We start from the raw sequence: 11,561 nt of genomic DNA, 5'->3' as shown, positions 1-11,561 counted from the left end.
GCTGCCCAGGGGATGAGGGCTCGCTGGCACTAGCAGTCCAGCCTTGGGGAGCTCCCACATTCCTGCCTCATTTCTCCTCCCTGTCCTAATGTCCTTAGACAATAGAGGACTCTGCACCCCAGAATATACTGCTCCTCCCCATGCTGAGATGCCAGGGTCCCAAATTCCACTGGAGGCAAAGCAGTGCTTAGGCCAGGTATAGTTGTGTAATCTTCATAGGACCTTTTAGGAAGCCAGGCTATGCCTTATGTCTCTCTCTCTCTCTCTCTCTCTCTCTCTCTCTCTCTCTCTCTCTCTCTCTCTCTCTCTCTTTCTCTCTCCTTGCTTCCTCCCTCCTTCCCTGCTCTGAGCATCTCTTGACCACCCAACAAGCAGGGACTGTGGTGGCCACCGTATATACTCCCAACCCATTGGCCTAAGCAAGTCACAGGGCCAAACCCCAGGCAATGGAGCAGGCAGGGGCGCACCCTTCTGGCTAAAGAGGAGCAGGGTGAGACTCCCTGAATGACAACTCCACAGTTGCACCTGTCACCCAGGCACACACAGGGTGTGTTCATCCCTTGGGAGCTAGATCCACCAAGCTGGAGGCCCAGCTTGACTGATGGTTTGCTCTGCAGTCCCGAGATCATTTCCCCTTTTCCAAATCTTAGTTTGTCCATCTCTGCAGTGGGTTCGTGATGCCCTAAGCCCCTGCCCAGTGTGAGCAGGATGATCCCAGGCTGCCAGTGGTGGGGTCGAGGATCTCTCCCTGGTCCACAGCAATGCAGATGACGATGACCACCATTTCTTCTCCATGTTGCCACACACACTGTTCGGTTCTGTCTGATCTGATCAGAGGTCCAGCTTGCCAGGGGCCCATGAGTGGTGTCTGCCGAGCTCCACTGCCATCGCCTCCATCTCCCAGCCCCTGCTCCTGCCTGACAAGCACACAGAGTACTCTGGAGGCCTCTGTGGCTTCCGGCCTGTGGAGGAGGGGACAGGAGGACAGGCCAGCTTCCTGCAAGTGGCTTGCCACACATCACAGGCCACCTGCCAATGGGTGGCTTCAAATGTGGGAATGCAGAACAGACAGAATATAATCTCCAGATAAAATACAAGAGGTAGTTAAGTTAATGAAGGATCATTCTGGTGATTTGGTAACTATAATTAATAGTGTTCATTGTATATTTAGAAGTTCAGTGTGGAGTGGGCCTGGGAGCTGGCATCCGACACAATGACATTGTGAGCACTGGTTAATAGACAGGGTCCAGATGCTTCTCGGAGCCCCTGATGAGACCTGGCAGGCCGCTGTAATGATGAAAGATGCCACTCAGTGCTCTGCTCTTCCTTTAACGATATCCTCTCGGAGATGATGCTTATCACTTGTGCTTTCATCTTTGGCTAAATAGCATACGGCCGGGCTGATTAAAACCCCCTCCTGGTTTTAATCAGTGACTTGGGATCAGGTTTCTAATGGTGGCCGTGGTGGCCTTCCTGGTCCCATGGTGAACAATGTAACCACATCTGTGTACGGGGAAAGGGCAGTGGGGGCTCAGGGGCTTGAGGCTGGCCCTGTCTGGTCCTTGGTGGCCGAACTGCTACTGTGGCTCTCTTGGGACAACCTGAGCCAGGGACCAGGACCCACAAGAGAGCCCGGAGTCAGGGTGTCTCCAAGGGACCCAGTTGGCTTAAGACGAACCTTGGCTGTGGCTGAGAAGCTTCGCTCTCCAACCCTTTTCTTCTTTCTTTTTTTTGCTGTACTGGGGATTAAACCCTGAGCCTTTGCACTGAGCTACATCCCCAGTCATTTATTTTTCAGTTAGTTAATTAGTGGTTTTGGGGATCAAACCCAGTACTCTACCACTGAGCTCCATCCCCAGCCCCTTTTTAAAAATGTTTTTATTTTGAGACAAATTTTTGTTAAATTGCCCAAATGGGTCTTGAACTTGCAATCATCCCGCATCAGCTTCCTCAAGTGCTGGGATTACAGGCATGCATCACCACGTCCTACTTTATTCTTTATTTTGAGACAAAGTCTCATTAAGTTGCTAAATTGTCCGGGCTGGGCTTGAACTTGCAATCCTCCTGGCTCAGTCTCCCAGAGTGCTGGGATTATAGGTGAGTGCCACCAGGCCTGGCTTCAATCCCTCCTTCTTATGGGAAGTTTAGGAGTTTGAAAGAAAGTCTGCACTCCTGCCTCACAGGAGGAAGAGAAAGGTGCCTAAAGAGCTTTGAACCAGGAAATTGGAGGGTGGCATTTGGATCCCAGCCATTCTGTCCAGGGGCTCTGCACCTTCCCCAGTCTGAGACTCACTTTGCTCCTTACTGGGTGATCTCGGGTGGCTCTTCTATCTTGTCGTACAAGTGAGAAACTGGGGCTAGTTCTCAGGCTGGGAGCTGAGGAAATGCCCGAGTCAGGGAGGGTGGAGATGCTGTTAACAGGCAGAAGCGCAAGACACAGGGCTGGGGGGCTGCTTGATTCCTCTCTTTCCCTGCTGTGGGCTCCCTGAGGCCTGGGACCATGCCTGTCCTGTGCCTGTGGAGGCCAGGGCTGAGCCTGCACCTACCTCAGCCCATCCACAGCAGGTGGGGGAACCCAGGAGAGGGCCTGAGGTGGTGCAGCGGGCGGTGGGCACCGGGTAGGTAGTAGTGTTGATTCTCGACTGCTCCTGCACTTACCATGCCTAGGACGAGAGTAGGTGTCAGATGTTTCTCATAGGGACTAGAAATTGGCCTGTCAAGTTCAAGGAGAGTGACCTAGGCTGTGGGAGTCACGGGACTACAGGGACTTTGAAGCCATTCCTTAGGGCTGACGGGTGTATGGGAAGACACCAGACAGAGACAACAGCAAAGACATGACTCATGCCAGGAGCTGTCCTTGTGCTATAGCCCTGAGGCAAGACTTCCCCATCTGGACTTGTGCCCTCTACAGTGCTGGTGTAATGAGCCTAGAAATGTGACTGATGGGAGAGACTGATTGGAAAGTTCTTAGGGCAAAGAAAGAGGGACACTATAGGAGGTGATGCGCCTGAGGATAGAGCCTCAAGTGATAAGAGTGACCAGGAAATGTCTGTCTTTTGTCACAAAGAAAAGGAAAAAACTCAACAGGTTAAGTAAAAAAGAGATTTTCCTGTTCTACATTCAGGTGTGGCTTGATCTAGGAGCTAAAGATCACCAGGACTCAGTGTCCATTTCTCTGTTTGGACACTCCATTTCCTCACTTCCTCTCAGGCAAAATCCCTAGCAGCTCCAAGTTTGCATTGCTACACAAAGGCCAAGAAGTGGGTCTAAAGGGCCCAAAGATGCTCCTCTATTGCTCTGATTGGGTCATACACCCACCTCAGAATCAATCACCATGATCAGGAGTGAGCAAGACTCCTGCTGGCCATGTCTGAGTCACACAGCCCCAGAGCTGGGATGGAGTCTACACCTCCTGAAGTGTGGTTACCCCAAAGCAAATGGGGGTCACCCAACTGATGTCAGCTACTGGCACCAAGTTATCAGCCTGTCCCCGGGACCCCTTTGTGTGCCTGCTTGACTAGTGCCCTTATCTCTGTACACACACAGCTGCCCTCATCCTAAGAGCCACCCAGCCCCAGCTGCCCTGCCTGTCTCTTTCCTCCAGGCGAAAGGAAGGGGTGGCAACTGTACTCTCCCCCGAGTCTCTCTGACATCTTTTGTCCCCTATCAGGGGAACAAGCTACTCCTTTGATCACAGCAAAAGGAGAAGAGCATTTAAAACTTGAGCTAGGAAGATTTGCTAAGAGGAAGGTGGTGAAGGCAGTTGAGTAGAAACATGATTTCCAGGCGCCAGACTTGCTTGTCTGAGCATTGTTAAGCCGGGGTGAGCCCTGTGCCCCGCCTGCCTCTGCAGCTTGGGTTTTTATCTTTTTTTTTTTTTTTGCTACTGGGAATTGAACTCAGGACCTTGTGCTTGCGAGGCAGGCGGCAGAACCACTGAGCTAAATCCCGGGCCCCAGCTTGGGTTTTTAAATGGCTCAGGGACCGTGGTGGGGAAAGAATCCTGGTGCAAGGGATTTCCAGAATCACTAGGAATCGCAGCTGGGAAGGCTGGCGGGTCACAAGGGAGGGAGCACTGGGCTGGGAGCAGGAGATGCAGTGTTGCCACCAATCTATGTGACTCTCGTCCTGTCCCCTCCCTCCCTGAGCCTCAGTGTCCATTCTGTAGCAGTGCCCGGCCCAGGACTTCCCTTGTCCTTTCCCTGAAGACCTGCTTCATGATTTCCGATATCATTGTCACCCTGGCAGTTATTTATACAGATTGCCTTTTCAGAACAGAAATGCACTTCAGGACATTTACCCCCCCACACCACCACCACCATAAATAAAAGAAAACAGTATTAGTCCATAGCAGGAAAAATAGCCATAAAAGTAAATACAGGCAACAGCAACACAGCAGTCCATCCTGGCTGGATATTGTGGCCCACCGGAAACAGTGAGAGGACAGCTTCCTTTTATTAGAAGTGGAGTTTGGGGCTGGAGGAGGGAAAAGGGCTTGAAGGCCCCGATGGGGCTCAGGTGGTTTAACGGGGGATCTTGGGGTGGGCTGCACCCAGCTCCGGGTCAGCCTGGACCAGTGGAGCCTGAAGGCCCTCCTGGTGTCGGTTAACCAGGTGTGTACCTGGCCCTGCAGGTGTGCAGGCTGATGTGGGTTCAGCACATCTGTTTCTGAGCGCAGCTCTGGAGTGGGGAGGGCGGCAGGGACCCCCCTCCATGGCCCCGAGCCCCTCCTGGCTCCAGGGCTCTGCTGTCACTGTTTCTGAGGTGCCTGCGGGGACCAGGAGCCGCAGGGAGGAGTCAGAAGACCCAGGTGTGATCTGGGTCCCCTGCCCATTCCCCATCTGCCCTGCCATCTCTCCCTTTTCTTTCTCTCCTTAGGCCTGGGTGGGGACCTGGCCAAGCTCTCAGAAAGAGGTTTGAGGGAGGGCAGGGCACAGGGTCTGATCCTCAAGGTGCTGTCTGTGCTCCCTGCAGTAATGATTTATGGGGTGAGTTCTGCACCCAACACCAGAACAGGCCACCTAATTTACATGTCCGGGGCAAAATGAAAATTTGAGCCTCTCATTCAGAAAGCATGAAGAATTTTAGGGTAGTGACCTCAGAGCGGAAACCAAGCAGACCCTGTGGGCTGCAGAGGTGAGGGCTGTGCTGTGCCCCAGAGATAATTCCCACAGGTGTGGGCTGCTGAATTTCTGTCCCTGCACCAGAGTGCTGGGATCATTATAAAGAAAGAAAAGGCTTATTTTGGCTCATGGAGTGTTAGAAGCTCCAGTCCATGATGGGACAAACTCACGGGCTAGAAAAAATAAATGGTAGCAGGTGTGCTGGTACACACCTATAATCCTAGCTACTTAGGAGGCTGAGGCAGGATGATTGCGAGTTTGAGGCTAGCCTTGGCAATTTAATGTGTCAAAACATAAATAAATAAAGCTCAGTGGTAGAGTGTTTACTTAGCATGTGCCAAACCAAGCCTGGGTTCTATCCCCAGCATGAGAGAAAAGAAAGAACCGGGGGGGGGGGGGGAAGGGGAAGAAAGAAAGAAAAGAAAAGGAAAGAAAGAAAGAAAGAAAGAGAAAGAAAGAGACAGGGAAGGGGGTGGAAGTTTCGGTGCTTTGGACAGATGCTGTATAGAGATGACACCTGGCCATATGACAGCCCTCCAAGCAGCTGACTGGCAGGGCAAAGGCTCAGGGCAGGAACAGTGTCAGAGGGTCTGAGAGTCCCAGGGGTCTGAGCTATGGAGGGGAAAGGGCAGGAATGAGACGGGAGAGGTGCTGTTGGGCCACCTGAGGCAGATGTCCAGGGTGGGGAGCAGTTTGGAGTGCATGCTGAGTGAGGAGGAAACCCCTTATGGGCTGAGAGTGAGCGATCCTCTATGGTTTCAAAAGCTCTTGCTGCTGGCAGTGTTGGGAAGAACAGAGGAGGCCACTTGGGCAGCCGGGCCCAGTGAGAATGACATAGTCATTCCAGGGAGAGGTGCTGGGCCTGGGGCTGGGGGAATCAGGCAGGCAGAGGAGACTGGGCCCCCAGGCTCATGGGAATGCAGAACAAAAGGGCTTGTGGCCAAAGTCAAGGCCCAAGTCTATGCATTTACCTCAGAGGCAGATCCAGTGCCCCGAGGTGAGATAGGGATGAAACAGACCCATCCCTGATATCTGAAGGGGAAAGGGTGGCCCAGACCAAGGGCTGTGGGCTCCTGGGGATGAGGTGGGAACTTGACCCCTGTGGACAAAGGTACATAAACCAGCATTTATTCTGACCTTGAAACACCTTCTATTCCACAGTCTGAGTACACTAGATGGCAAGAGCCTCATACAGCCTAGTCTAACCCCTTCACTTGTGTTGTGGGTTGAATTATCCCTACAATACATGCCCGAGTGCTGGCCTCTTGGTATCTGTGAATGTGACCTTGTTTGGACATAGAGTCTCTGCAGGTATTGTGGAGTTAAGATGAGGTCCCCATGGATTGGAGTGGCCCTAACCTGGACTGGTGTCCTTATATGAAGAGGGAAATTTGGACACAAGCACGCATAGAAAAGGGAGGCCATGTGCAGCCAGAACTGTCAAGAATGGTGGGAGATGACCAGAAGCTAGGGGAGAGGCGTGCGCCACGCTTCCCTGCAACCTCAGGGTGTGTGGCTTCTGACACCTGAATTCCAGACTTCCAGCCTCCAGAACTCATTTTAAGCCTCCTGCTGTGAGATCCTTTGTTAGAGCAGCCTAAGAGGATCAATACTCTCTATGAGCAGAGAAACTGAGGCCCAGTAAGTGGAGGGCTGGCCCAAGGGCAGCCATGCTCCATTGTACCCTCACTACATGAACTGGGATTCAGGGAGGGTTCCTCCCAGGGAGAGCAATGGGCATGGTTTCCAGAAGCAACAGGACAGATGAAACCCAGAGCCACTCAGTGCATGACTCTGTCCCTGCTCTGTCCCAGTTCTCTCTGCTCCTCGCTGGCCCAGGGAAGGCCCCCCGGGCATCTGTCACATCTGCAGACACCTGCAGCCTGTGGAGGGGGTCATGAGCCCATCAGGGAGAAGCTGTTCTAGGAGGCAGCTGCTCTGCAGGATCCGGGTGCAGAGGGCTCTGCCCATAGGTGAAGGGTAGGGGAGGACGGGGGTAGCCCCAAAGAGAAGGGCTCAGGGAACCCCTAAATAAGCACAGCAATGCTGTAAATAGGCCCTGAAATTTGATGGCTGGACAAGTCTATCCTAGTGAATAGATGAGAAGTTAAATGCACCCTTTTTAAAAATTCAGGTTTATATCCTCCTCTTAGAATGTTTTTTTTGTTGTTCTTGAACACTTGGAACAAAATGAGCCCAAAGGCAAGAAGCAGGAGGTCTGAGTTCAAGTGTTGGCTCTTCTAGTCTTGCTTGCGGTAACCTTAAGACTGTTCCTATCTGCAAAGCTACCTGATTGGGTTACCACAGTGGTTCCCAAATGGGGCTCCATGGAGACCCAAGGGTGTCCAGATGGGCCTAATGCAGAGTTTCCTGGCTTCTTGGCCAGAAAAGCTTGGCTTTGGTCTCTTTTATGTGTCCGGTTTTTGTGTCATATTTTGGGTAAAGAAAAGACTGCAACTAGCTCTGTGGTCTCCTCCAACCCAAACATCCTGATTTTCCATCAGAATGACAGTGCTGTTCCAGTGTACTTTGTCCTGCTCAGAAGTTGTTGCAGCATCCTCTCTGCTCATTGTTTCCTCTTTTCTGTCCACAGTAAGCATCATCTTCTGGTCATGGTGCCAGGGATCGGGAGGCCCTGGTGGAGAGGAGGCAGCAGCAGAGGTGGGGAGCTTGGGGTCCTGACACTGGGGAGATGCTGCCGGGTGGTTGGTGGGGATGCAGGCAGGTTGGCAGGGTGGGCAAGCACAGGCTTTGAGGTCAGACCCAGCACTGCTCCTCACAAGCACGCTACCTTGGGCTCCCCAGCTAGCTCCATGTCCTCAGTCGCTAAGCTGTAAAATGGGGTGCTAACAGTGACCCCCTCAAGGGGCTGCTGTAAGGATTAAATGGTCGAAGAGTGCTGATGTGAGTGTTCTTGCTTTACCAAGCATTGGTAGCCTCAGTGGATATATTAACATGGAGGCCTGTTGGGGCCTCCAAGAGAATCCAGGAAAGGTGGGGCCACTGGGAAGCTGTGGCACTGGCCACTTCCCAGTCAGGCCACTTCTTTCAATAAGCCCTTAAAACAAGTCCCCAGACCTCACAGCTGTCTAGGGACAATGTATCAGCCAGCTATTTTTACATAACAAACAGGCCCACAGTTCAGTGGCTTAAAACAATAATTTACAATGTGAGTTCACCACTTACCTGGCTAAGAGGTGGCTGAACTTGACTGGGCTCATGCATCTGTTTGGGAATTGGCTGGTGGCAAGCAGCATCAGCTGCCCCTGGCTGAGCTCCATGGGCCACCGTGGCACATTACCTCTGAAGGATACCTGGGACATTCTTCTCACAACAGTAGGAGAAGCTCATGAGGGCAAGCAGAACACACAAGGTCTCTTGAGACCGAGGCTTGGAGCAGGCACATCTGTCTCAGCCACTTTCTCCTTGCTGAGACGGAATACCTGACTCCCACAACTTGGAGGAGGACAGGTTTAATTTGGCTCATGGTTTCAGTCCATGGCCATCTGGCTCCAAGGGAAAAATGGCATGGTGGAAGGGTCTGGCAGAGAAAAGCTGCTTACGTCATGGCAAGGAAGGAGAGAGAGAGAGAGAGAGAGAGAGAGGAGGAGCCAGGGAGGGAGATGCATCCTTCCAGGTCCCACCCCTGGTGACTAGCCTCTTCTGTCTAGATCCCACTGCTAGCAGCAGGTCCGTTCTGAACTCTTCAGTGGATTAATCCACTGATGAGTACTGTATAGCTTTTCCATGATCCAGTCTCTTTCCAAAAGCCCCACCTCTGAACACATGAGACTCTTGGGGGACATTGTAGATCTAAACCATTATACCATTGTTTCTGCCTCATAATGCTGGCCCAAGCAGGTGTCCCATACCGGCAGACTCAGGTACAGGGAAAGTCACCCTGCCCCTTTAGTGAGAGGAACTGCCAAGTGACGTGACAAATGACATGAGACAGGGAGGGCTGGAGGCTGGGGCATCCCTGCAGCTCACCACAACTCAGTTTACCGAGCTACCTTAAGGATACTTGGGCTCCCACTGAGGGGGAGGTCATCAAGCCCCAGGACCCCCTGCTGGACACCTGACCACAGGGGAAGCATCCTTTTCCTGCTACTTTGTACAGACCCAGGTTCCCCTTGCAGGTGTCTGGGGGGGACTGGACACCTTCCACTTATGGGGGCTTCTGGCTTGCAGGAAGAGAATGGAGGACAGGAAAGGAGAAGGGGAGGTCCTGAACCCCAAGTGGCAGTTGCGTGGGGATGATTATCTCTTAGTCTTGGTTATAAGGATATTTGCTTGGTAATAATTTGCTAAACTGTACATTTATATTTTATCTCTGTGTTACAATAAAATATTTTAATGAAAGTATGAATGAAGCCCGGTGTGTTGGCTCGTCCTTGTAATTCCAGCTCTGGGAGGCTGAGGCAGGATTGCAAGTTTGAGCCCTGTCTAGGTGGGCAATTAAGGAGGTAGAGGAGAATCAGCACTTTCCCAGTAAAGTTCTTTCTTCCTAGCGTTGCTTCAAACCCCTTCGGAAGGCTTTACGCAGTCGTGCTCCTCTCTACCAAGAGACACATGCTCCCTCGATTTCCCTTCTTCCCTCCAGCTCAGCGAGCCAGTGGAGCCTTAGGAGCCGCCGGATGACAGCGCCCTCTGCTGGCCTCCATGTGCTTGGCGGAGTCGGAGCCTCGAGGCCGCCTCCCTCCGCAAGTGTCCCATGGAAAGGGACAAAGAATAAACTATTAGAAATAGTTTAAGATTCTAGTGATAGGGAAGCCTCAAAGAACGGACACTTCCCACACTTAGCTGGTGGAAGAGTGAGTCTAGCCTTTCTGGAGAGAAAAAAATAAGTAAATATCAAAAATCATTGGAAGTGTAGATAATTCATAAATAACACAATTTTTTTTTCTTTTTGTGGTACTGGGTATGGAACCCAGGGATGTTCTGCCACTGAGTGACATCCCAGCCCTTATTATTTTTTCATTGTAAGACAGCTCTCACTAAGTCGCCCAGGCAGGGCTTGAACTGGTGAGCTTCCTGCCTCAACTTCCCAAAATGCTGGGAATACAGGCCTGTGCCATTCACCCAACTTGAATGTACACAACTTTTACTTGTCAATTAAAAAATAAAATCAGAGGGGCTGGAGATTTAGCTCAGTGGTTCTGCTGTCTGCCTTGCAAGTGCAAGATCCTGAGTTCGATCCCCGGTACCAAAAAAATTGAAAAATATAAAATCAGATCCGAAGGCATAGCTCAGTGATAGAATGCTTGCTAAGCATGTGGAAGGCCTTGGGTTCTATTCCCTTCACCACAACATACATAAATAACTGAGTTTTTTTTTAAGTCAAAAGAAGTGTTTAGAAATTTAGAAATGCAACTTTTAAAGAGTGCTGTAAGAGTGTGCAAATATAAAAAGCCATATGAGTTTAAAAAAGCCATATGCAGCATTGCCTGAAATAAGAGAAATGTACAACATTCGTGTGTGTGGTTAAAATAACTATGGCATCTTATTTACTTTGCTGTCACCAGTTCAAAATATCTGACACCCTCAACTTAATGAGAAGTTTAATTTGGTTTAGTTGTAGAAGTTTCTGTCCAGGGTCGGCAGGCTCATATGTAGAAACCGTGCAGTGTTGCAGGACTCCAGGAAACTGGAGAGACCCATGGACTGAAACAGGAGGACTTTATTTCAGGCTGAAGGTGTACACTGGCTCAACGAACTCCTGTCCAAAGGAAAAGGATTGAACAAAGAGAAGTTCTAGCTTTTATACATTTTGTCGAAGGGGGTGGTTTTCCTGGTGATGTAGCAAGTAAGTTTACCAGAAGAGGAAAATGCAGATAGTTTTGTAACTTTGGCTTGAAAGAAGTCAGTGTCTTATGAATCATATGAGAACAGAATGTCATAAACTTTGTTTACAGGACACAGTTGTCAATTTTATCTGTACCAGAACAAGGGGTTACAGGGGAGAGGGGGTGTTGGGAGGGGCTTCCCAAGGCTGGGAAGGACTTGTTTTTCTTTAAGTCCAGCTTCAACAAAAGGGCCAGGTGCAGAAGAAAGCTGTTCACATTATGGTGGCTGGGAGCAGAGGGAGAAGGGAGGAGCTGGGGAGGGAGATGCACCCTTCCAGGCCGTGTCCCCAGTGACCACCTCCTAATACCAAGTCAGCTATGAACTCATCAGGGTACTAATACAGTGCCCCGCATGATCCAGTCACCTTCCAAACATATGAGGCTTTGGGGAGACATTCCAACTTTGCATGGTAACAGCACCTGTGTTAGAATACAATGAAACCACTAAAAACAGTGTGCAAGAATATTATCTGTTTTAGGGAAGCACTCATGGTATGCAGTTGTAATTTAAAAAGCAGACCACAAAACAATATGCTCAAGAACTATTTCTGTTCATGGCTGCTCAGGGGACATGCTAATTGTGGTTGTGCAC

Source organism: Heterocephalus glaber, unplaced genomic scaffold (genome assembly GCF_053883595.1).
Source record: "Heterocephalus glaber isolate CG9 unplaced genomic scaffold, H.glaber_assembly_v1.0 deba00000071, whole genome shotgun sequence".
Classification (NCBI taxonomy): Eukaryota; Metazoa; Chordata; class Mammalia; order Rodentia; family Bathyergidae; genus Heterocephalus; species Heterocephalus glaber.
Note: the sequence above shows the minus strand (reverse complement) of the source record.